The sequence below is a fragment of the Atractosteus spatula genome (genome assembly GCF_055471065.1).
Source record: "Atractosteus spatula isolate fAtrSpa1 chromosome 10 unlocalized genomic scaffold, fAtrSpa1.hap1 SUPER_10_unloc_18, whole genome shotgun sequence".
Classification (NCBI taxonomy): domain Eukaryota; kingdom Metazoa; phylum Chordata; class Actinopteri; order Semionotiformes; family Lepisosteidae; genus Atractosteus; species Atractosteus spatula.
The window spans coordinates 338,772-362,455 of record NW_028296621.1 but is presented as its reverse complement, the minus strand read 5'-3'; the positions used below and the strand labels follow the sequence as shown (position 1 = coordinate 362,455).

Here is a 23,684-nt window from a genome sequence, read left to right as displayed (position 1 = left end):
TGGCGACAAAAGAAGCCGGTCTGTTTCCGCCCAGTTTCGAACCAGGGACTTTTCGCGTGTGAGGCAAACGTGATAACCACTACACTACGGAAACGGTAGCAAACCCTTCCCAGCGGCCCAGTGCTGAGCTTCGCCAATGCGATTCAGCTGCTTCCAGTGCCTTTATTGGAGTGCGCTGATGGACCGTGCTCTCTCTCCAGAGACCAGCACGCCTGTCATGGACGGAGCAGGAAAAGCGGCGCCACATTCTACAGCCCTCTCCACGCAATCGACGAAATCGGGCTACTGAAGTGGAGAAAATCGCCTCTCCAGAAAGTGCAAATATCATCTTGGAGAGTATAAATCCTATTGCCGAAGGTCAGCCCTGTCTACCAGAGTAACCCTCCCACCTCCTGCAGCGATGATCAGCTCGTCTCACACGCGAGAAGTCTTCGGTTGGAAACAAGCGCCCCCTCTTCTCGCGCGTTTTGCACGTTCGAGTGGTTTTAATGCGGCTCCTTCGTACACGGTGCTGATCTTTTGGAAAGCAGGAGGCAAAACTGACACGTTCCCATACCGGGAGTCAAACCCGGGCCGCCTGGGTGAAAACCAGGAATCCTAACCGCTAGACCATATGGGAGCACACAACCCCGCTGTTCCGGGCATCATGCAAGCAAACTACATAAATATGAGAAAACACGCAAGAGAGTTGTCACTCAGAGTGTCGAAGGGTCGATGTATACTGGGGCTCAGTTGAAATGCAACGTCAGGACTTTTCCGAATTAGGTCACACGAAGAGAGCACAGCCTTTTCCGCCCTACCATGTGTGTATCGGTAACTCGCCGTGATCGTATAGTGGTCAGTACTTTGCGTTGTGGCCGCAACAACCCCGGTTCAAATCCGGGTCACGGCAGAATAGGGGCGTCTGCTTTTACTACTTGCGCGAATGAAGGCAAAAAAAAGCCAATCGATGTGAACGAACGGCGCTTTACAGAGGAGTACTGCCTGACTGGATCGTTGATGAACGACAGAGGCCACTCCGACCTCTTCTCGGTTTTCTTCAACGACTTACTAAGGATCTTCTTCACATTCGCCCATGCAGGGGAAGCCAGTTACACCAAAGCAAACGCAGGAAAGTGCATTTCAAGCAGAGACCAGGAGGGACTTGTTTACACCGAGAGTGGTCGGAGAATGGAACAATGCGCCCAGCCCTGTTGCTGGAGCCGATTCTTGATGAGATCTTGGGCTCACTGGATGCTAATCTTTCTGTTGTTCTTGCAGGTCCTGCGCTGCTTTTGAGCCGACAGAGCTCGTCCTGGTCTGTCGGCACAGCCCAATTGCAAATGATCAGCTCTGCGTACAGAAGGAACGTGCGTTTGGTACAAGAGTGCATGAAGGCACCGGAAATACATTGGGAACAAATGACCGGTCGCTCAAGACCTCTGTGAAGTACAGGAGCGTGCAACAAGAGGCTGTTTCCGCCCGGTCTCGAACCGGGGACCTTTCGCGTGTTAGGCGAACGTGATAGCCGCTACACTACGGAAACCTGCAGGGATCGCTGCTGGTGTCTCGCTTGCGTTTCGGGCTGAGAAAGGGAAGCGTCACTTTAGGCAGGGGGCGCTGGAGAGAGGAACAAAGGGCGCGATGAAACAAAATGCCGAAACCCGGGATCGAACCAGGGACCTTTAGATCTTCAGTCTAACGCTCTCCCAACTGAGCTATTTCGGCAGTGCACAGAGCCCACAGCCACCTGCTCCAGCCTTCCTGTATTGCGGCATGAGCGCACCAAGAGGAGCTGGAGAGTGTTGCAGGAACGTCACTCAGAAGGAAAGCCACCCAGCTGCGCCCTCTGAGCTCTGTCCAGAGCATCTTCCTCGCATGGACTCCTGCCTGCGACGGGCAGGAAACAATTAGCAAGAACAGAACAGCACCCCATGGGTGTCTCATGACCACACCTTAGGTTGTGACACGTGCAGGTGTGAGGGGTTGCCGGGCTACTCTGGAGCAGAGCTTGGGCGGAGGGGGGGCGGGAAAGCAGACAAAGAGGTGACACCTCAAGGTCTGCACGATCACAGCTCTCCGCCGCCCCAGGCTTCCGCTCGATAAGCTACTGGACACACCCGCCCCTCCTCACACAGACCGTGGAAAAGCCCCCGAGTGGGAGGGCTCTCTCTTCCTCCCAGGAGCTCTTGGACACGACGCACAGACAGAGCGCGGGGAGCCGCCGCCTGCAAACATGGCTCCAGGCAGGACTCCACTCCGCAGGAGCCGCAGAGCAGAGGAGATGGGGGCAGCTTAGTTCCTGTGCAGAGACCTGAGCTGTTGTTGCTGCGGACGCTGTCTTTTCTGTTCTCGGGGTAGGAGTGAATGTTGAGTTGCCCTTAGAAATGAAGCAGAGCACTTCAACGGCACGGGTGTGTGCGTGCGCCCTGGTGATTCTGGGAGACAGATCGAACCTGGGCTAAAAGAGAGGGGGCTTAGCCCTCTTCCATTTGCTAGTTCAGAGTTCTACAACCCATTTGTATCTGCTAGGCGGCGCAGTCGTCGTGCACAAAGAACGCTTTGAAAAGCGTCAAAAGCAAGTCATTCCGAGTTGGTCGTTTGTGTTTTCCGTTCAGACGCGAAATGCTGAAATGATCTCTCGGCTCCTCGGTTGTCATTTCTGCTCCGTAAAGGAATCACAGCACGCGTCGCCTTCCAGCACGCTGGGTCGGGACACGATGCCGGGGATCGAAGGGTGTGATGTCTTCCTCGTTAGTATAGTGGCAAGTATCCCCGCCTGTCACGCGGGAGACCGGGGTTCGATTCCCCGACGGGGAGTAGAAAGCTTTTCTTTTACCTCCTTAGAGAAAGGACTGCCTTTCACTTCTCTGTTTTCTTTCACAGCGTCGTGCACCTTTTCATTGCTCTCGCTTTCAGAGCCTCCGCACGGCACACGACTCGACATCAGAAAACACATTGAAGTGAAAGCAGAAAGCGCTGCGACATGCACTGTGCAGATCCCGCCACACTAAGAGGTGAGTGGGTCTGTTCGATGCACAAAGAATGCTTTGATAAGCGTCAAAGGCAAGTCATTCCGAGTTGGTCGTTTGTGTTTTCTGTTCAGACGCGAAATGCTGAAATGATCTCTCGGCTCCTCGGTTGTCATTTCTGCTCCGTAAAGAAATCACAGCACGCGTCGGCTTCCAGCACGGTGGGTCGGGACACGATGCCGGGGGTCGGAGAGAGCGATGTCTTCCTCGTTAGTATAGTGGTGATTATCCCCACCTGTCACGCGGGAGACTGGGGTACATCAGGACGCGCATTGGAGTGAAAGCAGGATGCGCTGCGACATGCACTGTGCAGATCCCGCCACACTAAGAGGTGAGTGGGTCTGTGCGATCACAGCGCTAGGCGAATCCCCAATCCCCTTTTGTGCGTGGGGACAAAAGAAGCCGGTCTGTTTCCGTCCAGTTTCGAACCAGGGACTTTTCGCGTGGGAGGCAAACGTGATAACCACTACACTACGGAAACGGTAGCAAACCCTTCCCAGCGGCCCAGTGCTGAGCTTCGCCAATGCGATTCAGCTGCTTCCAGTGCCTTTATTGGAGTGCGCTGATGGACCGTGCTCTCTCTCCAGAGACCAGCACGCCTGTCATGGACGGAGCAGGAAAAGCGGCGCCACATTCTACAGCCCTCTCCACGCAATCGACGAAATCGGGCTACTGAAGTGGAGAAAATCGCCTCTCCAGAAAGTGCAAATATCATCTTGGAGAGTATAAATCCTATTGCCGAAGGTCAGCCCTGTCTACCAGAGTAACCCTCCCACCTCCTGCAGCGATGATCAGCTCGTCTCACACGCGAGAAGTCTTCGGTTGGAAACAAGCGCCCCCTCTTCTCGCGCGTTTTGCACGTTCGAGTGGTTTTAATGCGGCTCCTTCGTACACGGTGCTGATCTTTTGGAAAGCAGGAAGCAAAACTGACACGTTCCCATGCCGGGAGTCAAACCCGGGCCGCCTGGGTGAAAACCAGGAATCCTAACCGCTAGACCATATGGGAGCACACAACCCCGCTGTTCCGGGCATCATGCAAGCAAACTACATAAATATGAGAAAACACGCAAGAGAGTTGTCACTCAGAGTGTCGAAGGGTCGATGTATACTGGGGCTCAGTTGAAACGCAACGTCAGGACTTTTCCGAATTAGGTCACACGAAGAGAGCACAGCCTTTTCCGCCCTACCATGTGTGTATCGGTAACTCGCCGTGATCGTATAGTGGTCAGTACTTTGCGTTGTGGCCGCAACAACCCCGGTTCGAATCCGGGTCACGGCAGAATAGGGGCGTCTGCTTTTACTACTTGCGCGAATGAAGGCAAAAAAAAGCCAATGGATGTGAACGAACGGCGCTTTACAGAGGAGTACTGCCCGACTGGATCGTTGATGAACGACAGAGGCCACTCCGACCTCTTCTCGGTTTTCTTCAACGACTTACTAAGGATCTTCTTCACATTCGCCCATGCAGGGGAAGCCAGTTACACCAAAGCAAACGCAGGAAAGTGCATTTCAAGCAGAGACCAGGAGGGACTTGTTTACACCGAGAGTGGTCGGAGAATGGAACAATGCGCCCAGCCCTGTTGCTGGAGCCGATTCTTGATGAGATCTTGGGCTCACTGGATGCTAATCTTTCTGTTGTTCTTGCAGGTCCTGCGCTGCTTTTGAGCCGACAGAGCTCGTCCTGGTCTGTCGGCACAGCCCAATTGCAAATGATCGGCTCCGCGTACAGAAGGAACGTGCGTTTGGTACAAGAGTGCATGAAGGCACCGGAAATACATTGGGAACAAATGACCGGTCGCTCAAGACCTCTGTGAAGTACAGGAGCGTGCAACAAGAGGCTGTTTCCGCCCGGTCTCGAACCGGGGACCTTTCGCGTGTTAGGCGAACGTGATAGCCGCTACACTACGGAAACCTGCAGGGACCGCTGCTGGTGTCTCGCTTGCGTTTCGGGCTGAGAAAGGGAAGCGTCACTTTAGGCAGGGGGCGCTGGAGAGAGGAACAAAGGGCGCGATGAAACAAAATGCCGAAACCCGGGATCGAACCAGGGACCTTTAGATCTTCAGTCTAACGCTCTCCCAACTGAGCTATTTCGGCAGTGCACAGAGCCCACAGCCACCTGCTCCAGCCTTCCTGTATTGCGGCATGAGCGCACCAAGAGGAGCTGGAGAGTGTTGCAGGAACGTCACTCAGAAGGAAAGCCACCCAGCTGCGCCCTCTGAGCTCTGTCCAGAGCATCTTCCTCGCATGGACTCCTGCCTGCGACGGGCAGGAAACAATTAGCAAGAACAGAACAGCACCCCATGGGTGTCTCATGACCACACCTTAGGTTGTGACACGTGCAGGTGTGAGGGGTTGCCGGGCTACTCTGGAGCAGAGCTTGGGCGGAGGGGGGGCGGGAAAGCAGACAAAGAGGTGACACCTCAAGGTCTGCACGATCACAGCTCTCCGCCGCCCCAGGCTTCCGCTCGATAAGCTACTGGACACACCCGCCCCTCCTCACACAGACCGTGGAAAAGCCCCCGAGTGGGAGGGCTCTCTCTTCCTCCCAGGAGCTCTTGGACACGACGCACAGACAGAGCGCGGGGAGCCGCCGCCTGCAAACATGGCTCCAGGCAGGACTCCACTCCGCAGGAGCCGCAGAGCAGAGGAGATGGGGGCAGCTTAGTTCCTGTGCAGAGACCTGAGCTGTTGTTGCTGCGGACGCTGTCTTTTCTGTTCTCGGGGTAGGAGTGAATGTTGAGTTGCCCTTAGAAATGAAGCAGAGCACTTCAACGGCACGGGTGTGTGCGTGCGCCCTGGTGATTCTGGGAGACAGATCGAACCTGGGCTAAAAGAGAGGGGGCTTAGCCCTCTTCCATTTGCTAGTTCAGAGTTCTACAACCCATTTGTATCTGCTAGGCGGCGCAGTCGTCGTGCACAAAGAACGCTTTGAAAAGCGTCAAAAGCAAGTCATTCCGAGTTGGTCGTTTGTGTTTTCCGTTCAGACGCGAAATGCTGAAATGATCTCTCGGCTCCTCGGTTGTCATTTCTGCTCCGTAAAGGAATCACAGCACGCGTCGCCTTCCAGCACGCTGGGTCGGGACACGATGCCGGGGATCGAAGGGTGTGATGTCTTCCTCGTTAGTATAGTGGCAAGTATCCCCGCCTGTCACGCGGGAGACCGGGGTTCGATTCCCCGACGGGGAGTAGAAAGCTTTTCTTTTACCTCCTTAGAGAAAGGACTGCCTTTCACTTCTCTGTTTTCTTTCACAGCGTCGTGCACCTTTTCATTGCTCTCGCTTTCAGAGCCTCCGCACGGCACACGACTCGACATCAGAAAACACATTGAAGTGAAAGCAGAAAGCGCTGCGACATGCACTGTGCAGATCCCGCCACACTAAGAGGTGAGTGGGTCTGTTCGATGCACAAAGAATGCTTTGATAAGCGTCAAAGGCAAGTCATTCCGAGTTGGTCGTTTGTGTTTTCTGTTCAGACGCGAAATGCTGAAATGATCTCTCGGCTCCTCGGTTGTCATTTCTGCTCCGTAAAGAAATCACAGCACGCGTCGGCTTCCAGCACGGTGGGTCGGGACACGATGCCGGGGGTCGGAGAGAGCGATGTCTTCCTCGTTAGTATAGTGGTGATTATCCCCACCTGTCACGCGGGAGACTGGGGTACATCAGGACGCGCATTGGAGTGAAAGCAGGATGCGCTGCGACATGCACTGTGCAGATCCCGCCACACTAAGAGGTGAGTGGGTCTGTGCGATCACAGCGCTAGGCGAATCCCCAATCCCCTTTTGTGCGTGGGGACAAAAGAAGCCGGTCTGTTTCCGTCCAGTTTCGAACCAGGGACTTTTCGCGTGGGAGGCAAACGTGATAACCACTACACTACGGAAACGGTAGCAAACCCTTCCCAGCGGCCCAGTGCTGAGCTTCGCCAATGCGATTCAGCTGCTTCCAGTGCCTTTATTGGAGTGCGCTGATGGACCGTGCTCTCTCTCCAGAGACCAGCACGCCTGTCATGGACGGAGCAGGAAAAGCGGCGCCACATTCTACAGCCCTCTCCACGCAATCGACGAAATCGGGCTACTGAAGTGGAGAAAATCGCCTCTCCAGAAAGTGCAAATATCATCTTGGAGAGTATAAATCCTATTGCCGAAGGTCAGCCCTGTCTACCAGAGTAACCCTCCCACCTCCTGCAGCGATGATCAGCTCGTCTCACACGCGAGAAGTCTTCGGTTGGAAACAAGCGCCCCCTCTTCTCGCGCGTTTTGCACGTTCGAGTGGTTTTAATGCGGCTCCTTCGTACACGGTGCTGATCTTTTGGAAAGCAGGAAGCAAAACTGACACGTTCCCATGCCGGGAGTCAAACCCGGGCCGCCTGGGTGAAAACCAGGAATCCTAACCGCTAGACCATATGGGAGCACACAACCCCGCTGTTCCGGGCATCATGCAAGCAAACTACATAAATATGAGAAAACACGCAAGAGAGTTGTCACTCAGAGTGTCGAAGGGTCGATGTATACTGGGGCTCAGTTGAAACGCAACGTCAGGACTTTTCCGAATTAGGTCACACGAAGAGAGCACAGCCTTTTCCGCCCTACCATGTGTGTATCGGTAACTCGCCGTGATCGTATAGTGGTCAGTACTTTGCGTTGTGGCCGCAACAACCCCGGTTCGAATCCGGGTCACGGCAGAATAGGGGCGTCTGCTTTTACTACTTGCGCGAATGAAGGCAAAAAAAAGCCAATGGATGTGAACGAACGGCGCTTTACAGAGGAGTACTGCCCGACTGGATCGTTGATGAACGACAGAGGCCACTCCGACCTCTTCTCGGTTTTCTTCAACGACTTACTAAGGATCTTCTTCACATTCGCCCATGCAGGGGAAGCCAGTTACACCAAAGCAAACGCAGGAAAGTGCATTTCAAGCAGAGACCAGGAGGGACTTGTTTACACCGAGAGTGGTCGGAGAATGGAACAATGCGCCCAGCCCTGTTGCTGGAGCCGATTCTTGATGAGATCTTGGGCTCACTGGATGCTAATCTTTCTGTTGTTCTTGCAGGTCCTGCGCTGCTTTTGAGCCGACAGAGCTCGTCCTGGTCTGTCGGCACAGCCCAATTGCAAATGATCGGCTCCGCGTACAGAAGGAACGTGCGTTTGGTACAAGAGTGCATGAAGGCACCGGAAATACATTGGGAACAAATGACCGGTCGCTCAAGACCTCTGTGAAGTACAGGAGCGTGCAACAAGAGGCTGTTTCCGCCCGGTCTCGAACCGGGGACCTTTCGCGTGTTAGGCGAACGTGATAGCCGCTACACTACGGAAACCTGCAGGGACCGCTGCTGGTGTCTCGCTTGCGTTTCGGGCTGAGAAAGGGAAGCGTCACTTTAGGCAGGGGGCGCTGGAGAGAGGAACAAAGGGCGCGATGAAACAAAATGCCGAAACCCGGGATCGAACCAGGGACCTTTAGATCTTCAGTCTAACGCTCTCCCAACTGAGCTATTTCGGCAGTGCACAGAGCCCACAGCCACCTGCTCCAGCCTTCCTGTATTGCGGCATGAGCGCACCAAGAGGAGCTGGAGAGTGTTGCAGGAACGTCACTCAGAAGGAAAGCCACCCAGCTGCGCCCTCTGAGCTCTGTCCAGAGCATCTTCCTCGCATGGACTCCTGCCTGCGACGGGCAGGAAACAATTAGCAAGAACAGAACAGCACCCCATGGGTGTCTCATGACCACACCTTAGGTTGTGACACGTGCAGGTGTGAGGGGTTGCCGGGCTACTCTGGAGCAGAGCTTGGGCGGAGGGGGGGCGGGAAAGCAGACAAAGAGGTGACACCTCAAGGTCTGCACGATCACAGCTCTCCGCCGCCCCAGGCTTCCGCTCGATAAGCTACTGGACACACCCGCCCCTCCTCACACAGACCGTGGAAAAGCCCCCGAGTGGGAGGGCTCTCTCTTCCTCCCAGGAGCTCTTGGACACGACGCACAGACAGAGCGCGGGGAGCCGCCGCCTGCAAACATGGCTCCAGGCAGGACTCCACTCCGCAGGAGCCGCAGAGCAGAGGAGATGGGGGCAGCTTAGTTCCTGTGCAGAGACCTGAGCTGTTGTTGCTGCGGACGCTGTCTTTTCTATTCTCGGGGTAGGAGTGAATGTTGAGTTGCCCTTAGAAATGAAGCAGAGCACTTCAACGGCACGGGTGTGTGTGTGTGCGTGCGCCCTGGTGATTCTGGGAGACAGATCGAACCTGGGCTAAAAGAGAGGGGGCTTAGCCCTCTTCCATTTGCTAGTTCAGAGTTGTACAACCCATTTGTATCTGCTAGGCGGCGCAGTCGTCGTGCACAAAGAACGCTTTGAAAAGCGTCAAAAGCAAGTCATTCCGAGTTGGTCGTTTGTGTTTTCCGTTCAGACGCGAAATGCTGAAATGATCTCTCGGCTCCTCGGTTGTCATTTCTGCTCCGTAAAGGAATCACAGCACGCGTCGCCTTCCAGCACGCTGGGTCGGGACACGATGCCGGGGATCGAAGGATGTGACGTCTTCCTCGTTAGTATAGTGGCAAGTATCCCCGCCTGTCACGCGGGAGACCGGGGTTCGATTCCCCGACGGGGAGTAGAAAGCTCTTCTTTTACCTCCTTAGAGAAAGGACTGCCTTTCACTTCTCTGTTTTCTTTCACAGCGTCGTGCACCTTTTCATTGCTCTCGCTTTCAGAGCCTCCGCACGGCACACGACTCGACATCAGAAAGCACATTGAAGTGAAAGCAGGAAGCGCTGCGACATGCACTGTGCAGATCCCGCCACACTAAGAGGTGAGTGGGTCTGTTCGATGCACAAAGAACGCTTTGATAAGCGTCAAAGGCAAGTCATTCCGAGTTGGTCGTTTGTGTTTTCTGTTCAGACGCGAAATGCTGAAATGATCTCTCGGCTCCTCGGTTGTCATTTCTGCTCCGTAAAGAAATCACAGCACGCGTCGGCTTCCAGCACGGTGGGTCGGGACACGATGCCGGGGGTCGGAGAGAGCGATGTCTTCCTCGTTAGTATAGTGGTGATTATCCCCACCTGTCACGCGGGAGACTGGGGTACATCAGGACGCGCATTGGAGTGAAAGCAGGATGCGCTGCGACATGCACTGTGCAGATCCCGCCACACTAAGAGGTGAGTGGGTCTGTGCGATCACAGCGCTAGGCGAATCCCCAATCCCCTTTTGTGCGTGGCGACAAAGGAAGCCGGTCTGTTTCCGCCCAGTTTCGAACCAGGGACTTTTCGCGTGGGAGGCAAACGTGATAACCACTACACTACGGAAACGGTAGCAAACCCTTCCCAGCGGCCCAGTGCTGAGCTTCGCCAATGCGATTCAGCTGCTTCCAGTGCCTTTATTGGAGTGCGCTGATGGACCGTGCTCTCTCTCCAGAGACCAGCACGCCTGTCATGGACGGAGCAGGAAAAGCGGCGCCACATTCTACAGCCCTCTCCACGCAATCGACGAAATCGGGCTACTGAAGTGGAGAAAATCGCCTCTCCAGAAAGTGCAAATATCATCTTGGAGAGTATAAATCCTATTGCCGAAGGTCAGCCCTGTCTACCAGAGTAACCCTCCCACCTCCTGCAGCGATGATCAGCTCGTCTCACACGCGAGAAGTCTTCGGTTGGAGACAAGCGCCCCCTCTTCTCGCGCGTTTTGCACGTTCGAGTGGTTTTAATGCGGCTCCTTCGTACACGGTGCTGATCTTTTGGAAAGCAGGAGGCAAAACTGACACGTTCACATACCGGGAGTCAAACCCGGGCCGCCTGGGTGAAAACCAGGAATCCTAACCACTAGACCATATGGGAGCACACAACCCCGCTGTTCCGGGCATCATGCAAGCAAACTACATAAATATGAGAAAACACGCAAGAGAGTTGTCACTCAGAGTGTCGAAGGGTCGATGTATACTGGGGCTCAGTTGAAATGCAACGTCAGGACTTTTCCGAATTAGGTCACACGAAGAGAGCACAGCCTTTTCCACCCTACCATGTGTGTATCGGTAACTCGCCGTGATCGTATAGTGGTCAGTACTTTGCGTTGTGGCCGCAACAACCCCGGTTCGAATCCGGGTCACGGCAGAATAGGGGCGTCTGCTTTTACTACTTGCGCGAATGAAGGCAAAAAAAAGCCAATCGATGTGAACGAACGGCGCTTTACAGAGGAGTACTGCCTGACTGGATCGTTGATGAACGACAGAGGCCACTCCGACCTCTTCTCGGTTTTCTTCAACGACTTACTAAGGATCTTCTTCACATTCGCCCATGCAGGGGAAGCCAGTTTCACCAAAGCAAACGCAGGAAAGTGCATTTCAAGCAGAGACCAGGAGGGACTTGTTTACACCGAGAGTGGTCGGAGAATGGAACAATGCGCCCAGCCCTGTTGCTGGAGCCGATTCTTGATGAGATCTTGGGCTCACTGGATGCTAATCTTTCTGTTGTTCTTGCAGGTCCTGCGCTGCTTTTGAGCCGACAGAGCTCGTCCTGGTCTGTCGGCACAGCCCAATTGCAAATGATCGGCTCCGCGTACAGAAGGAACGTGCGTTTGGTACAAGAGTGCATGAAGGCACCGGAAATACATTGGGAACAAATGACCGGTCGCTCAAGACCTCTGTGAAGTACAGGAGCGTGCAACAAGAGGCTGTTTCCGCCCGGTCTCGGACCGGGGACCTTTCGCGTGTTAGGCGAACGTGATAGCCGCTACACTACGGAAACCTGCAGGGACCGCTGCTGGTGTCTCGCTTGCGTTTCGGGCTGAGAATGGGAAGCGTCACTTTAGGCAGGGGGCGCTGGAAAGAGGAACAAAGGGCGCGATGAAACAAAATGCCGAAACCCGGGATCGAACCAGGGACCTTTAGATCTTCAGTCTAACGCTCTCCCAACTGAGCTATTTCGGCAGTGCACAGAGCCCACAGCCACCTGCTCCAGCCTTCCTGTGTTGCGGCATGAGCGCACCAAGAGGAGCGGGAGAGTGTTGCAGGAACGTCACTCAGAAGGAAAGCCACCCAGCTGCGCCCTCTGAGCTCTGTCCAGCGCATCTTCCTCGCATGGACTCCTGCCTGCGACGGGCAGGAAACAATTAGCAAGAACAGAACAGCACCCCATGGGTGTCTCATGACCACACCTTAGGTTGTGACACGTGCAGGTGTGAGGGGTTGCCGGGCTACTCTGGAGCAGAGCTTGGGCGGAGGGGGGGCGGGAAAGCAGACAAAGAGGTGACACCTCAAGGTCTGCACGATCACAGCTCTCCGCCGCCCCAGGCTTCCGCTCGATAAGCTACTGGACACACCCGCCCCTCCTCACACAGACCGTGGAAAAGCCCCCGAGTGGGAGGGCTCTCTCTTCCTCCCAGGAGCTCTTGGACACGACGCACAGACAGAGCGCGGGGAGCCGCCGCCTGCAAACACGGCTCCAGGCAGGACTCCACTCCACAGGAGCCGTATAGCAGAGGAGATGGGGGCAGCTTAGTTCCTGTGCAGAGACCTCAGCTGTTGTTGCTGCGGACGCTGTCTTTTCTGTTCTCGGGGTAGGAGTGAATGTTGAGTTGCCCTTAGAAATGAAGCAGAGCACTTCAACGGCACGGGTGTGTGTGTGTGCGTGCGCCCTGGTGATTCTGGGAGACAGATCGAACCTGGGCTAAAAGAGAGGGGGCTTAGCCCTCTTCCATTTGCTAGTTCAGAGTTGTACAACCCATTTGTATCTGCTAGGCGGCGCAGTCGTCGTGCACAAAGAACGCTTTGAAAAGCGTCAAAAGCAAGTCATTCCGAGTTGGTCGTTTGTGTTTTCCGTTCAGACGCGAAATGCTGAAATGATCTCTCGGCTCCTCGGTTGTCATTTCTGCTCCGTAAAGGAATCACAGCACGCGTCGCCTTCCAGCACGCTGGGTCGGGACACGATGCCGGGGATCGAAGGGTGTGATGTCTTCCTCGTTAGTATAGTGGCAAGTATCCCCGCCTGTCACGCGGGAGACCGGGGTTCGATTCCCCGACGGGGAGTAGAAAGCTCTTCTTTTACCTCCTTAGAGAAAGGACTGCCTTTCACTTCTCTGTTTTCTTTCACAGCGTCGTGCACCTTTTCATTGCTCTCGCTTTCAGAGCCTCCGCACGGCACACGACTCGACATCAGAAAGCACATTGAAGTGAAAGCAGGAAGCGCTGCGACATGCACTGTGCAGATCCCGCCACACTAAGAGGTGAGTGGGTCTGTTCGATGCACAAAGAACGCTTTGATAAGCGTCAAAGGCAAGTCATTCCGAGTTGGTCGTTTGTGTTTTCTGTTCAGACGCGAAATGCTGAAATGATCTCTCGGCTCCTCGGTTGTCATTTCTGCTCCGTAAAGAAATCACAGCGCGCGTCGGCTTCCAGCACGGTGGGTCGGGACACGATGCCGGGGGTCGGAGAGAGCGATGTCTTCCTCGTTAGTATAGTGGTGATTATCCCCACCTGTCACGCGGGAGACTGGGGTACATCAGGACGCGCATTGGAGTGAAAGCAGGATGCGCTGCGACATGCACTGTGCAGATCCCGCCACACTAAGAGGTGAGTGGGTCTGTGCGATCACAGCGCTAGGCGAATCCCCAATCCCCTTTTGTGCGTGGCGACAAAGGAAGCCGGTCTGTTTCCGCCCAGTTTCGAACCAGGGACTTTTCGCGTGTGAGGCAAACGTGATAACCACTACACTACGGAAACGGTAGCAAACCCTTCCCAGTGGCCCAGTGCTGAGCTTCGCCAATGCGATTCAGCTGCTTCCAGTGCCTTTATTGGAGTGCGCTGATGGACCGTGCTCTCTCTCCAGAGACCAGCACGCCTGTCATGGACGGAGCAGGAAAAGCGGCGCCACATTCTACAGCCCTCTCCACGCAATCGACGAAATCGGGCTACTGAAGTGGAGAAAATCGCCTCTCCAGAAAGTGCAAATATCATCTTGGAGAGTATAAATCCTATTGCCGAAGGTCAGCCCTGTCTACCAGAGTAACCCTCCCACCTCCTGCAGCGATGATCAGCTCGTCTCACACGCGAGAAGTCTTCGGTTGGAAACAAGCGCCCCCTCTTCTCGCGCGTTTTGCACGTTCGAGTGGTTTTAATGCGGCTCCTTCGTACACGGTGCTGATCTTTTGGAAAGCAGGAGGCAAAACTGACAGGTTGCCATACCGGGAGTCGAACCCGGGCCGCCTGGGTGAAAACCAGGAATCCTAACCGCTAGACCATATGGGAGCACACACCCCTGCTGTTCCGGGCATCATGCAAGCAAACTACATAAATATGAGAAAACGCGCAAGAGAGTTGTCACTCAGAGTGTCGAAGGGTCGATGTATACTGGGGCTCAGCTGAAATGCAACGTCAGGACTTTTCCGAATTAGGTCACACGAAGAGAGCACAGCCTTTTCCGGCCTGCCACGTGGGTATCGGTAACTCGCCGTGATCGTATAGTGGTCAGTACTTTGCGTTGTGGCCGCAACAACCCCGGTTCGAATCCGGGTCACGGCAGAATAGGGGCGTCTGCTTTGACTACTTGCGCGAATGAAGGCAAAAAAAAGCCAATCGATGTGAACGAACGGCGCTTTACAGAGGAGTACTGCCTGACTGGATCGTTGATGAACGACAGAGGCCACTCTGACCTCTTCTCGGTTTTCTTCAATGACTTACTAAGGATCTTCTTCACATTCGCCCATGCAGGGGAAGCCAGTTACACCAAAGCAAACGCAGGAAAGTGCATTTCAAGCAGAGACCAGGAGGGACTTGTTTACACCGAGAGTGGTCGGAGAATGGAACAATGCGCCCAGCCCTGTTGCTGGAGCCGATTCTTGATGAGATCTTGGGCTCACTAAGAGGCCCCCGCTGGATGCTAATCTTTCTGTTGTTGTTGCAGGTCCTGCGCTGCTTTTGAGCCGACAGAGCTCGTCCTGGTCTGTCGGCACAGCCCAATTGCAAATGATCGGCTCCGCGTACAGAAGGAACGTGCGTTTGGTACAAGAGTGCATGAAGGCACCGGAAATACATTGGGAACAAATGACCGGTCGCTCAAGACCTCTGTGAAGTACAGGAGCGTGCAAAAAGAGGCTGTTTCCGCCCGGTCTCGAACCGGGGACCTTTCGCGTGTGAGGCGAACGTGATAGCCGCTACACTACGGAAACCTGCAGGGACCGCTGCTGGTGTCTCGCTTGCGTTTCGGGCTGAGAAAGGGAAGCGTCACTTTAGGCAGGGGGCGCTGGAGAGAGGAACAAAGGGCGCGATGAAACAAAATGCCGAAACCCGGGATCAAACCAGGGACTTTTAGATCTTCAGTCTAACGCTCTCCCAACTGACCTATTTCGGCAGTGCGCAGAGCCCACAGCCACCTGCTCCAGCCTTCCTGTGTTGCGGCATGAGCGCACCAAGAGGAGCGGGAGAGTGTTGCAGGAACGTCACTCAGAAGGAAAGCCACCCAGCTGTGCCCTCTGAGCTCTGTCCAGCGCATCTTCCTCGCATGGACTCCTGCCTGCGACGGGCAGGAAACAATTAGCAAGAACAGAGCACCACCCCATGGGTGTCTCATGACCACACCTTAGGTTGTGACACGTGCAGGTGTGAGGGGTTGCCGGGCTACTCTGGAGCAGAGCTTGGGCGGAGGGAGGGCGGGAAAGCAGACAAAGAGGTGACACCTCAAGGTCTGCACGATCACAGCTCTCCGCCGCCCCAGGCTTCCGCTCGATAAGCTACTGGACACACCCGCCCCTCCTCACACAGACCGTGGAAAAGCCCCCGAGTGGGAGGGCTCTCTCTTCCTCCCAGGAGCTCTTGGACGCACAGACAGAGCGCGGGGAGCCGCCGCCTGCAAACACGGCTCCAGGCAGGACTCCACTCCGCAGGAGCCGCAGAGCAGAGGAGATGGGGGCAGCTTAGCTCCTGTGCAGAGACCTGAGCTGTTGTTGCTGCGGACACTGTCTTTTCTGTTCTCGGGGTAGGAGTGAATGTTGAGTTGCCCTTAGAAATGAAGCAGAGCACTTCAACGGCACGGGTGTGTGTGCGTGCGCCCTGGTGATTCTGGGAGACAGATCGAACCTGGGCTAAAAGAGAGGGGGCTTAGCCCTCTTCCATTTGCTAGTTCAGAGTTGTACAACCCATCTGTATCTGCTAGGCGGCGCAGTCGTCGTGCACAAAGAACGCTTTGAAAAGCGTCAAAAGCAAGTCATTCCGAGTTGGTCGTTTGTGTTTTCCGTTCAGACGCGAAATGCTGACATGATCTCTCGGCTCCTCGGTTGTCATTTCTGTTCCGTAAAGGAATCACAGCACGCGTCGCCTTCCAGCACGCTGGGTCGGGACACGATGCCGAGGATCGGAGAGTGCGGTGTCTTCCTCGTTAGTATAGTGGCAAGTATCCCCGCCTGTCACGCGGGAGACCAGGGTTCGATTCCCTGACGGGGAGTAGAAAGCTTTCCTTTTACCTCCTTAGAGAAAGGACTGCCTTTCACTTCTCTGTTTTCTTTCACAGCGCCGTGCACCTTTTCATTGCTCTCGCTTTCAGAGCCTCCGCCCGGCGCACGACTCGACATCAGGAAGCACATTGAAGTGAAAGCAGGAAGCGCTGCGACATGCACTGTGCAGATCCCGCCACACTAAGAGGTGAGTGGGTCTGTTCGATGCACAAAGAACGCTTTGAAAGCATCAAAGGCAAATCATTCCGAGTTGGTCGTTTGTGTTTTCTGTTCAGACGCGAAATGCTGAAATGATCTCTCGGCTCCTCGGTTGTCATTTCTGCTCCGTAAAGGAATCACAGCAGGCGTCGGCTTCCAGCACGGTGGGTCGGGACACGATGCCGGGGGTCGGAGAGAGCGATGTCTTCCTCGTTAGTATAGTGGTGATTATCCGCACCTGTCACGCGGGAGACTGGGGTACATCAGGACGCGCATTGAAGTGAAAGCAGGATGCGCTGCGACATGCACTGTGCAGATCCCGCCACACTAAGAGGTGAGTGGGTCTGTTCGATCACTGCGCTAGGCGAATCCCCAATCCCCTTTTGTGCGTGCCGACAAAGGAAGCCGGTCTGTTTCCGCCCGGTTTCGAACCGGGGACCTTTCGCGTGTGAGGCGAACGTGATAACCACTACACTACGGAAACGGTGGCAATCCCTGCCCAGCGGCCCAGCGCTGAGCTTCGCCAATGCGATTCAGCTGCTTCCAGTGCCTTTATTGGAGTGCGCTGATGGACCGTGCTCTCTCTCCAGAGACCAGCACGCCTGTCATGGACGGAGCAGGAAAGGCGGCGCCACATTCTACAGCCCTCTCCACGCAATCGACGAAATCGGGCTACTGAAGTGGAGAAAATCGCCTCTCCAGAAAGTGCAAATATCATCTTGGAGAGTATAAATCCTATTGCCGAAGGTCAGCCCTGTCTACCAGAGTAACCCTCCCACCTCCTGCAGGGATGATCAGCTCGTCTCACACGCGAGAAGTCTTCGGTTGGAAACAAGCGCCCCCTCTTCTCGCGCGATTTGCACGTTCGAGTGGTTTTAATGCGGCTCCTTCGTACACGGTGCTGATCTTTTGGAAAGCAGGAGGCAAAACTGACAGGTTCCCATACCGGGAGTCGATCCCAGGCCGCCCGGGTGAAAACCAGAAATCCTAACCGCTAGACCATATGGGAGCACACACCCCTGCTGTTCCGGGCATCATGCAAGCAAACTACATAAATATGAGAAAACGCGCAAGAGAGTTGTCACTCAGAGTGTCGAAGGGTCGATGTATACTGGGGCTCAGTTGAAATGCAACGTCAGGACTTTTCCGAATTAGATCACACGAAGAGAGCACAGCCTTTTCCGCCCTGCCACGTGGGTATCGGTAACTCGCCGTGATCGTATAGTGGTCAGTACTTTGCGTTGTGGCCGCAACAACCCCGGTTCGAATCCGGGTCACGGCAGAATAGGGGCGTCTGCTTTGACTACTTGCGCGAATGAAGGCAAAAAAAAGCCAATCGATGTGAACGAACGGCGCTTTACAGAGGAGTACTGCCTGACTGGATCTTCTCGGTTTTCTTCAATGACTTACTAAGGATCTTCTTCACATTCGCCCATGCAGGGGAAGCCAGTTACACCAAAGCAAACGCAGGAAAGTGCATTTCAAGCAGAGACCAGGAGGGACTTGTTTACACCGAGAGTGGTCGGAGAATGGAACAATGCGCCCAGCCCTGTTGCTGGAGCCGGTTCTTGATGAGATCTTGGGCTCACTAAGAGGCCCCCGCTGGATGCTAATCTTTCTGTTGTTGTTGCAGGTCCTGCGCTGCTTTTGAGCCGACAGAGCTCGTCCTGGTCTGTCGGCACAGCCCAATTGCAAATGATCGGCTCCGCGTACAGAAGGAACGTGCGTTTGGTACAAGAGTGCATGAAGGCACCGGAAATACATTGGGAACAAATGACCGGTCGCTCAAGACCTCTGTGAAGTACAGGAGCGTGCAAAAAGAGGCTGTTTCCGCCCGGTCTCGAACCGGGGACCTTTCGCGTGTGAGGCGAACGTGATAGCCGCTACACTACGGAAACCTGCAGGGACCGCTGCTGGTGTCTCGCTTGCGTTTCGGGCTGAGAAAGGGAAGCGTCACTTTAGGCAGGGGGCGCTGGAGAGAGGAACAAAGGGCGCGATGAAACAAAATGCCGAAACCCGGGATCAAACCAGGGACTTTTAGATCTTCAGTCTAACGCTCTCCCAACTGACCTATTTCGGCAGTGCGCAGAGCCCACAGCCACCTGCTCCAGCCTTCCTGTGTTGCGGCATGAGCGCACCAAGAGGAGCGGGAGAGTGTTGCAGGAACGTCACTCAGAAGGAAAGCCACCCAGCTGCGCCCTCTGAGCTCTGTCCAGCGCATCTTCCTCGCATGGACTCCTGCCTGCGACGGGCAGGAAACAATTAGCAAGAACAGAACAGCACCCCATGGGTGTCTCATGACCACACCTTAGGTTGTGACACGTGCAGGTGTGAGGGGTTGCCGGGCTACTCTGGAGCAGAGCTTGGGCGGAGGGGGGGCGGGAAAGCAGACAAAGAGGTGACACCTCAAGGTCTGCACGATCACAGCTCTCCGCCGCCCCAGGCTTCCGCTCGATAAGCTACTGGACACACCCGCCCCTCCTCACACAGACCGTGGAAAAGCCCCCGAGTGGGAGGGCTCTCTCTTCCTCCCAGGAGCTCTTGGACACGACGCACAGACAGAGCGCGGGGAGCCGCCGCCTGCAAACACGGCTCCAGGCAGGACTCCACTCCACAGGAGCCGCAGAGCAGAGGAGATGGGGGCAGCTTAGTTCCTGTGCAGAGACCTGAGCTGTTGTTGCTGCGGACGCTGTCTTTTCTGTTCTCGGGGTAGGAGTGAATGTTGAGTTGCCCTTAGAAATGAAGCAGAGCACTTCAACGGCACGGGTGTGTGTGTGTGCGTGCGCCCTGGTGATTCTGGGAGACAGATCGAACCTGGGCTAAAAGAGAGGGGGCTTAGCCCTCTTCCATTTGCTAGTTCAGAGTTGTACAACCCATTTGTATCTGCTAGGCGGCGCAGTCGTCGTGCACAAAGAACGCTTTGAAAAGCGTCAAAAGCAAGTCATTCCGAGTTGGTCGTTTGTGTTTTCCGTTCAGACGCGAAATGCTGAAATGATCTCTCGGCTCCTCGGTTGTCATTTCTGCTCCGTAAAGGAATCACAGCACGCGTCGCCTTCCAGCACGCTGGGTCGGGACACGATGCCGGGGATCGAAGGGTGTGACGTCTTCCTCGTTAGTATAGTGGCGAGTATCCTTGCCTGTCACGCGTGAGACCGGGGTTCGATTCCCCGACGGGGAGTAGAAAGCTTTTCTTTTACCTCCTTAGAGAAAGGACTGCCTTTCACTTCTCTGTTTTCTTTCACAGCGTCGTGCACCTTTTCATTGCTCTCGCTTTCAGAGCCTCCGCACGGCACACGACTCGACATCAGAAAGCACATTGAAGTGAAAGCAGGAAGCGCTGCGACATGCACTGTGCAGATCCCGCCACACTAAGAGGTGAGTGGGTCTGTTCGATGCACAAAGAACGCTTTGATAAGCGTCAAAGGCAAGTCATTCCGAGTTGGTCGTTTGTGTTTTCTGTTCAGACGCGAAATGCTGAAATGATCTCTCGGCTCCTCGGTTGTCATTTCTGCTCCGTAAAGGAATCACAGCACGCGTCGGCTTCCAGCACGGTGGGTCGGGACACGATGCCGGGGGTCGAAGGGTGCGATGTCTTCCTCGTTAGTATAGTGGTGATTATCCCCACCTGTCACGCGGGAGACTGGGGTACATCAGGACGCGCATTGGAGTGAAAGCAGGATGCGCTGCGACATGCACTGTGCAGATCCCGCCACACTAAGAGGTGAGTGGGTCTGTGCGATCACAGCGCTAGGCGAATCCCCAATCCCCTTTTGTGCGTGGCGACAAAAGAAGCCGGTCTGTTTCCGCCCAGTTTCGAACCATTGACTTTTCGCGTGGGAGGCAAACGTGATAACCACTACACTACGGAAACGGTAGCAAACCCTTCCCAGCGGCCCAGTGCTGAGCTTCGCCAATGCGATTCAGCTGCTTCCAGTGCCTTTATTGGAGTGCGCTGATGGACCGTGCTCTCTCTCCAGAGACCAGCACGCCTGTCATGGACGGAGCAGGAAAAGCGGCGCCACATTCTACAGCCCTCTCCACGCAATCGACGAAATCGGGCTACTGAAGTGGAGAAAATCGCCTCTCCAGAAAGTGCAAATATCATCTTGGAGAGTATAAATCCTATTGCCGAAGGTCAGCCCTGTCTACCAGAGTAACCCTCCCACCTCCTGCAGCGATGATCAGCTCGTCTCACACGCGAGAAGTCTTCGGTTGGAAACAAGCGCCCCCTCTTCTCGCGCGTTTTGCACGTTCGAGTGGTTTTAATGCGGCTCCTTCGTACACGGTGCTGATCTTTTGGAAAGCAGGAGGCAAAACTGACACGTTCCCATACCGGGAGTCAAACCCGGGCCGCCTGGGTGAAAACCAGGAATCCTAACCGCTAGACCATATGGGAGCACACAACCCCGCTGTTCCGGGCATCATGCAAGCAAACTACATAAATATGAGAAAACACGCAAGAGAGTTGTCACTCAGAGTGTCGAAGGGTCGATGTATACTGGGGCTCAGTTGAAATGCAACGTCAGGACTTTTCCGAATTAGGTCACACGAAGAGAGCACAGCCTTTTCCGCCCTACCATGTGTGTATCGGTAACTCGCCGTGATCGTATAGTGGTCAGTACTTTGCGTTGTGGCCGCAACAACCCCGGTTCGAATCCGGGTCACGGCAGAATAGGGGCGTCTACTTTTACTACTTGCGCGAATGAAGGCAAAAGAAAGCCAATCGATGTGAACGAACGGCGCTTTACAGAGGAGTACTGCCTGACTGGATCGTTGATGAACGACAGAGGCCACTCCGACCTCTTCTCGGTTTTCTTCAACGACTTACTAAGGATCTTCTTCACATTCGCCCATGCAGGGGAAGCCAGTTACACCAAAGCAAACGCAGGAAAGTGCATTTCAAGCAGAGACCAGGAGGGACTTGTTTACACCGAGAGTGGTCGGAGAATGGAACAATGCGCCCAGCCCTGTTGCTGGAGCCGATTCTTGATGAGATCTTGGGCTCACTGGATACTAATCTTTCTGTTGTTCTTGCAGGTCCTGCGCTGCTTTTGAGCCGACAGAGCTCGTCCTGGTCTGTCGGCACAGCCCAATTGCAAATGATGGGCTCCGCGTACAGAAGGAACGTGCGTTTGGTACAAGAGTGCATGAAGGCACCGGAAATACATTGGGAACAAATGACCGGTCGCTCAAGACCTCTGTGAAGTACAGGAGCGTGCAACAAGAGGCTGTTTCCGCCCGGTCTCGAACCGGGGACCTTTCGCGTGTTAGGCGAACGTGATAGCCGCTACACTACGGAAACCTGCAGGGATTGCTGCTGGTGTCTCGCTTGCGTTTCGGGCTGAGAAAGGGAAGCGTCACTTTAGGCAGGGGGCGCTGGAGAGAGGAACAAAGGGCGCGATGAAACAAAATGCTGAAACCCGGGATCGAACCAGGGACCTTTAGATCTTCAGTCTAACGCTCTCCCAACTGAGCTATTTCGGCAGTGCACAGAGCCCACAGCCACCTGCTCCAGCCTTCCTGTGTTGCGGCATGAGCGCACCAAGAGGAGCGGGAGAGTGTTGCAGGAACGTCACTCAGAAGGAAAGCCACCCAGCTGCGCCCTCTGAGCTCTGTCCAGCGCATCTTCCTCGCATGGACTCCTGCCTGCGACGGGCAGGAAACAATTAGCAAGAACAGAACAGCACCCCATGGGTGTCTCATGACCACACCTTAGGTTGTGACACGTGCAGGTGTGAGGGGTTGCCGGGCTACTCTGGAGCAGAGCTTGGGCGGAGGGGGGGCGGGAAAGCAGACAAAGAGGTGACACCTCAAGGTCTGCACGATCACAGCTCTCCGCCGCCCCAGGCTTCCGCTCGATAAGCTACTGGACACACCCGCCCCTCCTCACACAGACCGTGGAAAAGCCCCCGAGTGGGAGGGCTCTCTCTTCCTCCCAGGAGCTCTTGGACACGACGCACAGACAGAGCGCGGGGAGCCGCCGCCTGCAAACACGGCTCCAGGCAGGACTCCACTCCGCAGGAGCCGCAGAGCAGAGGAGATGGGGGCAGCTTAGTTCCTGTGCAGAGACCTGAGCTGTTGTTGCTGCGGACGCTGTCTTTTCTGTTCTCGGGGTAGGAGTGAATGTTGAGTTGCCCTTAGAAATGAAGCAGAGCACTTCAACGGTACGGGTGTGTGTGTGTGCGTGCGCCCTGGTGATTCTGGGAGACAGATCGAACCTGGGCTAAAAGAGAGGGGGCTTAGCCCTATTCCATTTGCTAGTTCAGAGTTGTACAACCCATTTGTATCTGCTAGGCGGCGCAGTCGTCGTGCACAAAGAACGCTTTGAAAAGCGTCAAAAGCAAGTCATTCCGAGTTGGTCGTTTGTGTTTTCCGTTCAGACGCGAAATGCTGAAATGATCTCTCGGCTCCTCGGTTGTCATTTCTGCTCCGTAAAGGAATCACAGCACGCGTCGCCTTCCAGCACGCTGGGTCGGGACACGATGCCGGGGATCGAAGGGTGTGATGTCTTCCTCGTTAGTATAGTGGCAAGTATCCCCGCCTGTCACGCGGGAGACCGGGGTTCGATTCCCTGACGGGGAGTAGAAAGCAAGCTTTTCTTTTACCTCCTTAGAGAAAGGACTGCCTTTCACTTCTCTGTTTTCTTTCACAGCGTCGTGCACCTTTTCATTGCTCTCGCTTTCAGAGCCTCCGCACGGCACACGACTCGACATCAGAAAGCACATTGAAGTGAAAGCAGGAAGCGCTGCGACATGCACTGTGCAGATCCAGCCACACTAAGAGGTGAGTGGGTCTGTTCGATGCACAAAGAACGCTTTGATAAGCGTCAAAGGCAAGTCATTCCGAGTTGGTCGTTTGTGTTTTCTGTTCAGACGCGAAATGCTGAAATGATCTCTCGGCTCCTCGGTTGTCATTTCTGCTCCGTAAAGAAATCACAGCACGCGTCGGCTTCCAGCACGGTGGGTCGGGACACGATGCCGGGGGTCGGAGAGAGCGATGTCTTCCTCGTTAGTATAGTGGTGATTATCCCCACCTGTCACGCGGGAGACTGGGGTACATCAG

General features: G+C 54.9%; 20 non-coding genes across 20 annotated transcripts; 10 read left to right on the top strand and 10 right to left on the bottom strand.

Annotated features, from left to right (window-relative positions):
* Window positions 1-1,452: 1,452 nt before the first annotated feature.
* On the bottom strand, window positions 1,453-1,525 carry trnav-aac (transfer RNA valine (anticodon AAC)). Its single transcript has one exon. It is a non-coding gene; the product is annotated as a tRNA-Val (tRNA).
* Window positions 1,526-1,634: 109 nt separating this feature from the next.
* On the bottom strand, window positions 1,635-1,707 carry trnaf-gaa (transfer RNA phenylalanine (anticodon GAA)). The gene has a single exon. It is a non-coding gene; the product is annotated as a tRNA-Phe (tRNA).
* A 1,020-nt stretch (window positions 1,708-2,727) lies between these two features.
* trnad-guc (transfer RNA aspartic acid (anticodon GUC)) lies at window positions 2,728-2,799 on the top strand. The gene has a single exon. It is a non-coding gene; the product is annotated as a tRNA-Asp (tRNA).
* Window positions 2,800-4,218: 1,419 nt separating this feature from the next.
* On the top strand, window positions 4,219-4,290 carry trnah-gug (transfer RNA histidin (anticodon GUG)). Its single transcript has one exon. It is a non-coding gene; the product is annotated as a tRNA-His (tRNA).
* Window positions 4,291-4,850: 560 nt separating this feature from the next.
* On the bottom strand, window positions 4,851-4,923 carry trnav-aac (transfer RNA valine (anticodon AAC)). Its single transcript has one exon. It is a non-coding gene; the product is annotated as a tRNA-Val (tRNA).
* Window positions 4,924-5,032: 109 nt separating this feature from the next.
* trnaf-gaa (transfer RNA phenylalanine (anticodon GAA)) lies at window positions 5,033-5,105 on the bottom strand. The gene has a single exon. It is a non-coding gene; the product is annotated as a tRNA-Phe (tRNA).
* Window positions 5,106-6,125: 1,020 nt separating this feature from the next.
* Window positions 6,126-6,197, top strand: trnad-guc (transfer RNA aspartic acid (anticodon GUC)). Its single transcript has one exon. It is a non-coding gene; the product is annotated as a tRNA-Asp (tRNA).
* A 1,419-nt stretch (window positions 6,198-7,616) lies between these two features.
* On the top strand, window positions 7,617-7,688 carry trnah-gug (transfer RNA histidin (anticodon GUG)). Its single transcript has one exon. It is a non-coding gene; the product is annotated as a tRNA-His (tRNA).
* Window positions 7,689-8,248: 560 nt separating this feature from the next.
* Window positions 8,249-8,321, bottom strand: trnav-aac (transfer RNA valine (anticodon AAC)). The gene has a single exon. It is a non-coding gene; the product is annotated as a tRNA-Val (tRNA).
* A 109-nt stretch (window positions 8,322-8,430) lies between these two features.
* trnaf-gaa (transfer RNA phenylalanine (anticodon GAA)) lies at window positions 8,431-8,503 on the bottom strand. Its single transcript has one exon. It is a non-coding gene; the product is annotated as a tRNA-Phe (tRNA).
* Window positions 8,504-9,529: 1,026 nt separating this feature from the next.
* Window positions 9,530-9,601, top strand: trnad-guc (transfer RNA aspartic acid (anticodon GUC)). Its single transcript has one exon. It is a non-coding gene; the product is annotated as a tRNA-Asp (tRNA).
* A 620-nt stretch (window positions 9,602-10,221) lies between these two features.
* trnag-ccc (transfer RNA glycine (anticodon CCC)) lies at window positions 10,222-10,294 on the bottom strand. Its single transcript has one exon. It is a non-coding gene; the product is annotated as a tRNA-Gly (tRNA).
* A 726-nt stretch (window positions 10,295-11,020) lies between these two features.
* trnah-gug (transfer RNA histidin (anticodon GUG)) lies at window positions 11,021-11,092 on the top strand. Its single transcript has one exon. It is a non-coding gene; the product is annotated as a tRNA-His (tRNA).
* Window positions 11,093-11,834: 742 nt separating this feature from the next.
* trnaf-gaa (transfer RNA phenylalanine (anticodon GAA)) lies at window positions 11,835-11,907 on the bottom strand. Its single transcript has one exon. It is a non-coding gene; the product is annotated as a tRNA-Phe (tRNA).
* A 1,026-nt stretch (window positions 11,908-12,933) lies between these two features.
* trnad-guc (transfer RNA aspartic acid (anticodon GUC)) lies at window positions 12,934-13,005 on the top strand. Its single transcript has one exon. It is a non-coding gene; the product is annotated as a tRNA-Asp (tRNA).
* Window positions 13,006-14,424: 1,419 nt separating this feature from the next.
* On the top strand, window positions 14,425-14,496 carry trnah-gug (transfer RNA histidin (anticodon GUG)). Its single transcript has one exon. It is a non-coding gene; the product is annotated as a tRNA-His (tRNA).
* A 2,537-nt stretch (window positions 14,497-17,033) lies between these two features.
* On the bottom strand, window positions 17,034-17,106 carry trnav-cac (transfer RNA valine (anticodon CAC)). Its single transcript has one exon. It is a non-coding gene; the product is annotated as a tRNA-Val (tRNA).
* Window positions 17,107-17,832: 726 nt separating this feature from the next.
* trnah-gug (transfer RNA histidin (anticodon GUG)) lies at window positions 17,833-17,904 on the top strand. Its single transcript has one exon. It is a non-coding gene; the product is annotated as a tRNA-His (tRNA).
* Window positions 17,905-21,219: 3,315 nt separating this feature from the next.
* trnah-gug (transfer RNA histidin (anticodon GUG)) lies at window positions 21,220-21,291 on the top strand. The gene has a single exon. It is a non-coding gene; the product is annotated as a tRNA-His (tRNA).
* A 560-nt stretch (window positions 21,292-21,851) lies between these two features.
* Window positions 21,852-21,924, bottom strand: trnav-aac (transfer RNA valine (anticodon AAC)). The gene has a single exon. It is a non-coding gene; the product is annotated as a tRNA-Val (tRNA).
* Between the last annotated feature and the right edge of the window lie 1,760 nt (window positions 21,925-23,684).